General features: G+C 39.4%; 1 long non-coding RNA gene across 1 annotated transcript; it reads left to right on the top strand.

The window, feature by feature from the left end:
* The first annotated feature begins 346 nt into the window (after positions 1-346).
* On the top strand, positions 347-6545 carry LOC117666703 (uncharacterized). The gene is made up of 3 exons (XR_004591891.3): positions 347-509; positions 1617-1710; positions 5300-6545. It is a non-coding gene; the product is annotated as an uncharacterized LOC117666703 (long non-coding RNA).

The following is a 6545-nucleotide window of genomic DNA, read 5'->3' as shown; positions in this document are numbered from 1 at the left end:
TCTAAAGTCACTTGGTATTCAGGCTGTGCTCTGAAGAATTCGTGGAAGCTTATCAGGGGCTCTCTCAGAAGAATGTCAATTTACATTTATATATTACAGATTATTGAATGGGGTCCGCCAATTTATTTACAGCATTCTCAGGCTGGCTGGGTGTGTACCTACCGTGGACAATGTGCTCCATTCCTCACTCTGTATATTGTATCCAAGTTTCTCCGATGGCCACTAAAGTTACAGGAACTCCTTAATTGCCACCTTATCAGTCCATCATCCGTATTCCAGGATGATTGACACAGAAATCAGGGTGGGGGAGCCGGGAACCAAATTTAAGATCTGCAGCAGCAAAGGCAGCAACAGCCAATCTGGCAGGAGAGACCAACTGAGTTTTGTCTGGCGCTGAGTTGAGTGGATTCCAAAGAAGACAGAAAGCAGGATTGTGGCCAGGCGCTAAGGATCTGGAACAAATGGGAGGAAAGTAATTTCTCTATAAGGAATACTGACTCACAGCTAAGGTGAGTAAGAAATAGACGGACAAGAATATACTTAGGAGTTACCCTAGGATTTTTACATCACAGCAAAGCTCACCCTCCAAATTGGACTGCTATTGTATCTCTCTGTGTGTGTGTGCTTGTGCGATAGCTCATAGATTAAAGATGCCGGACAGCTGATAACCTGGATTTGAGACCCGAGCTCTGCACAATGCGGTGAGCTCCCGTTACTTCCCCAGCTCCTGCCCACCTAGCCCTTTGGAGCATCCGAACACGAGTAGATAAATAGGTACCATTTTGGTGGGAAGGTAACAGCGTTCCTTTGGTGTGTAGCCATGCCGGCCACTTGATCATAGTAATTGTCTTCAGACAATATTTGCTCCCTCGGTCAAGAAACCGAGACGAGCACCATGCCCTTGAATTTAATTCAACTGACAGAGAAATGTTTACCTTAATATATCCAAGGGGAAGGGCTATCGAGGGGTAAAATTAAGTTAATGGTACCCATTCTGCCCTTTAGCTCTTTCTGACAACTTCACAAAAGGTGTGAGGGTGGGAAGACGTGTTTGACCTTATCCAAGTTGAAGATTTTGTGGCATGCTGGTGTGATCGCACTTCTGGTACTTCTCTGCAAGTGAAAGGGATGGGGGAGAAATGTGTTTAACTTATTTTTCAGTGCAAAAAAAACATACCCAGTTTCAGATTTTCAAAGCCAAATGCAGCCTTTGTTTGAAATGTCCAGGTCTCTAAATTTTGCAATGTAATTTGCCAACTGTTAAAAAAATGTGGAGTAAGGAAATGTCTGTACAAAATGCATAGTATCATGAAAATAATGTACACGGTTGCATAAATTAGAGAAAACATTTGCTCAAAATATGTACATTAGGCAAAATTGCAAGTGAAATATGGTTGTTCAGATGTCGGCTTATTTGAAGATATTTCAAATTGAACATCCCACTGAACTGTGAAGCTTTGGGCCAGTTAATCTCTTTCAGAGCAACCTGTTGCATAGGATGGTTATTAGGATGATATAAATAGAGTCAGTTGGGGGTAGTGGTTAAGGCACCAGACTGGAGACTGTGAGTTCTAGTCCTGCCTGAGGCAGAAAACTAACCAGTCACTCTCTTTCAGCCCTAGGAAGGAGGCAATGGCAAACCATTTCTGAAAACCTTGCTAAGAAAACTGCTCAGACTTGTTCAGTCAGCTGCCAGGAGTAAAAAAGAAGGTACAATCAATCAATAATAAAATAAAAGATACATAAATAATGAAGACATCTCTTAAATCAGCTCGATCTAGTTGTAAACATAATGAAATACTGAAACTGACAGATCCTCTAATAACAGGTCGATGATCCCACTAGATCCTCTTGGATTTTGTTGTTTCTGTAACAGTATAATGAGAGTTAATGTGATCACTTGTTGAACTGGGCTCATCATTCTGATGCCAGCATTGTGTTTACTTTCTGTGCTACAAACTTTTTATTTTTGATGATGGAACTGCAAATGAGAGTATTTTTTTCTGGAGAAGTCAGTTGACTTTTCCTTTTTCCCTTGGTTTCACTGAATGATCTATGCTGCTTAATTTTACCCGTACATAATTATTTGCTAGCAAATCTCATTTATAACCCCTCAGGACACAATTTTTAAGTGGTTTGCAGTTCTGATAGTTGCTTTTATTATTTATATTTGTTAGTTATTTATGCAGAGAGTATTTAGGCATTGATTGCAGGCAATTGTTTCAAGCATAGCAATTGCACGGTGAAAATACTGTATAAGTTTGTTTCTTTTTTTCCAAAGTCAGTCTGAGAATACTTTTTTTAAAAAAAAAACTTAAACTGAATTACTACTGCTGCAAAGAATCAAATATGCAGCTGTCCATCAGTGCATCAACTTGCCTCAAAAATATTCCTTTACGACTCAGTCTGTAATATAGCTATCAAGGACCTTCTTTGGTTTCCTTTATTTTTTCAGATGGCCACCCTACACAATTAGATTGCTAATTAACTAGAAGTAAAAATAAACAGGCAATCTTGAACATTCACCTCAGACAACAGTGGAAAGTGCAGAATTAAGCAAAATCCTCTGAGAAGGATTTGCAAAATCTAAATTTAACATCTGCTAATGGCTGTCACGATGGTTGTTCTGAATCCAGAACTTTTAAATTTTTTGACTATTCCTCTTTATTCCCAGCATCCTTTTTGTTGGGGCAGTTATGAATTCGTTCTTTTGTCTTTTTAAAAGCATTGTTTTCCATTTGCAACCATGAAGCTCTGTTCGCAGGGCCTGGTGAGGCTTTTTTTTAAAAAAAAAAAAAATCCCTGGCCTGCTGTCAATTTTCTTCCATAACTTCATCTAATATATCTTCCTGCCTTTTCTTTTAAAACAAAACCTCCATACTTTCCCTTGGGAATGAATGGATCCCATGCAGGGTTGTAATCTCAGTTGAAAAGATTATTGAATAATGTCATCTTGAGCTCCTCTCTGGCAGAAAAAAGCAATTTTCTGTCATGTCTCCTCCTCCCCTCTCCCAAATCCTCTCTGATGATAATTTATCTCTCATCCATTGCTGAATAAACTTATTACATGTATCCCCTCAGCTTCTCCAAACATTTTGATGGTTAGCTTGACAGACCAAAGGCAGACATATATCCTGCGTGTGCGGAAACATTTTCAATACAGTCTCCAGCTTGGAAAAACAAATGTGACCCACACAAACAAAATCTGGAAATACAATAAGCGGGTGTGTTGAAAATGCTTCCAGCCTCCTTTACAATGCCACACTCGATTCTTTTCATGCTTAAGGGGGAAAAATTGCCTACGCTAGCTATGCCTCACATATTACTCTCTAGAAACATTGAACCACTCTGGTTCTCTTCTGGCTGGGGATGCCTGAAGAAGTTGTAGTTTAGATATCAGTTTGAGGAAAGCTTTTTGGAATCGATATCTTTAAACCTGTTTCTTGAAAGATTAAAATTGCACAACGTATGTCAGATCCTTTCATGGATCGCATTGTAGAAACTGGCCTCCAATAAATAGTCTTGCAAATTTCCTATCTTTCTTTTCCTGACCTAAAAGGAACAGCTTAAAACCATCAGCATATTATACTTTATCTAGATCAGTGTTTTCTAATCATGGCAATTTCAAGATGTCTGGACTTCTATTCCCAGAATTTCCTAGCTGGGGAATTCTGGAAGTGGAAGTCTACACATCTTAAAGTTGTCATGGTTGAAAAATGCTGATTTAGAAGGTCTTTGAGTTTTATGGTTTATGGAGTCAGCCAAGCTACGATATAATGCCAGTCTGCATTAGTGCTATATCACTCTAATGATGGCTGAAGCGGTGCTATAAATTGCTAGTGTGGAACACTTTTGGCAGTAAAAATAAAAAGACAGTCGTAAAAGGCCTATGACTGATCTATCTTTCAACATTTGGGAATAATAAGGAATCCAAAGGCTCTCAAGAGTGTATGCAGGAGGGGTGTTGGTGTCCAAAAAAGAAGAGCCATGGGTGCCATTTTGACTTTTTTTGACCCCCTCTGACAGAGGCCTCCGAATGCCATCAGGGAAAACATTAAAAGGGGCAAACCTCAGGTTTTCTCTTCTTTCTCTTCCAGCTTCAAGATCCACCAATCAGAGTGGTCCACTAACAACAGAATTGTTTCAAAAGAGTGCCTCTGAGCATATAAACTGGGCTCGTGGTCCTTTCTTACCTATACCTATTCTTGGTGGCCCTGAATTTTATTGCTCCTGCCTGAAACATTTGTTCTTAGCAAAGTTTTGTGAGTTGAGTGGCTATATGATGAATATAAATAGAAACATGGATGGATGGATGGATGGATGGATGGATGGATGGATGGATGGATGGATGAATAAATAATAAACCAATTTACTGTTTCGGACCCTAAGAATTTTATTCTGCTGCTGTAACTGCTGTAGCAGCTAAGAGATCAATCAATCAATCAATCAATCAATCAGAATAGAGATTGAAGGAGAGTCTTTTCTTTAAAATGTCCAGTGATGAAGCATCTACAACTTCTAAAGGCAAGATGTTTCATCAGTTAATTGTCCTCACATTTAGGAAGTTTCCCCTTAATTCAAAGATAAAGCATAATTCCAGATAAAACACAAGACTGTATTCTGAATCCAGTCGAACCATTATTTTATCTTATTCACAACCTGTCATTTTCAGTGTCTGCCATGTTATCAGGGGGCAACTCAATTATTCTGGAGAGGCGAAGGGCAAACACAAATATTTCTTCCACCTTCAGACTAGTTCCAAGCCTATTTTCCAACCTCCCAGTCTTGCCAACTTTTGAGAGTGGTTTTCTTCCTTCAACCCTCCTTATAGGTAGTCCTCAATTTATGACCATTCATTTAGTGACCATTTGAAGTTGCAGTGGTACTGAAAAAAGTGACTTATGACATGTCCTTGCAGCATCCCCATGATCATGTGATCCAAATTCAGGTGCTTGTCAACCAGTATGTATTTACAATGGTTGCAGCATCCCAGGGTCTCGTGATTGCCACTTTCTTCCCAGCTGGCTTTTGACAAGCAAAGTCAATGCAGGAAGCTTAACAACTGTGTCGTTCATTTTAACTATCATGGCAAAAAAGGTAATAAAAAAGTGGGTGTGATTCACTTAACAAGCGCCTTACTTGGTAATAGAAATTCTAGTTCCAATTGTAGCCATTATTCAAGGACCATCTGTATTTCTGTTTCCTGATTAAAAAAAAAAAAATCTGGACTCCTTTCTCAAATTAAACCTTTATTATGGTGTAGACCAGCCTACGTCCTCTCTTCTGTTTTCCTCCACAGATTTGTAACCATCATGGCTCTGCCATCCACTTTGCCTTACGACCGTGTAACGGTGAACATGGAACGGGAAGAGGTTTCTCTGGAGCGCACCAAATCCCAGCTGGATCCCCGCCTCATAAGCACTACCACCGGCAGCGTAGAAGACTCCTGCCACAACTGCCTACTTCCTTTTGAGGTGCTGGCCAGTATCATTGGCCTAGTGACTACGAGTGTCGCTTGCTCAGGTAGTTTCTCAGACACCATCCTGACTGTCATAGGTGGAGTCCTGCTAGCTGTTGGGCTTCTTGGACTGACCGTAGGTTGCATCTGGCAGCAGTACAGGAGGAGGAAGCGCTGTGGCAGCTGGACTGTCCTAACGGATGAAACAGAAGCAAAAAAAACAGTTATCTGAAGATCCAGAACCAAATCCACCAGGAGACAAAATCACATTTGGCCTCATTGGGCAAAGCTCGTTTCGAACGAATTGACTAATTTCAGAATTGGTCGCCCCGCTTTCTCATTTTCTTTTAGATTAAACAAAAGCAACAATAAAATCGGGGAGAAAAGAAAAAGGAATCAAAAGGCATATAAGAAAAAAAAAATGAGAGGATAGATATGTTCAAATGAATGTATTCAAAATAAACATAAAAGGATTCTAGTATCACGTGTCAAAGACTGAAAAGATGAGAGGCCTTCCACTCTGGAGCCTACTTTATAAAAACAACTTTTTAGCACAAAATGAAATACAGGTAATCCTCGTTTAGTGACTGCCTCATTTAGTGACTGCCTTGTTTAGTGACTGCAGTTATGATGGTGATAAGAAAGTAATTTTGCCATCCTCTCATTTACAGGCCTCTTTTGTAGGTCTATAAAGCAAAGAAAAGTAGATCATAAGCATAGTCAAAATTTCACTTAGCAACTGCTTTGCTAAACACCCAATTGTGCTTGCTAAATGAGGACTAACTGTATAATATGTACTCAGTTTTTCTTTTGCCATTGTGTCAAAAAAGAATTACATATTCGTGCATATTTTGTCAAGGTCCTTTTGGAGTAGTTTCTGTTTCAAGTCACAGCAAATATGCGTTTATGCATCTTATGCTCACATGTGTATGTATACCATTTTCAGTAACTTGTCCCTTCCTCTTTTTCCATTGCAATGATGGATATCTCCTTTCCCAAAAAAGGGAAGATAATTGGATAAACTTTTAGTCCTGAATAAAAAATGAATGATTCTTTGTGATTATTAAAGATGTCCTTTTGTGGAAAA

Source organism: Pantherophis guttatus, chromosome 4, assembly GCF_059756535.1.
Source record: "Pantherophis guttatus breed Tessera chromosome 4, ASM5975653v1, whole genome shotgun sequence".
In the NCBI taxonomy this organism is placed as follows: Eukaryota; Metazoa; Chordata; class Lepidosauria; order Squamata; family Colubridae; genus Pantherophis; species Pantherophis guttatus.
This window is presented reverse-complemented; position numbering and strand designations above follow the sequence as displayed.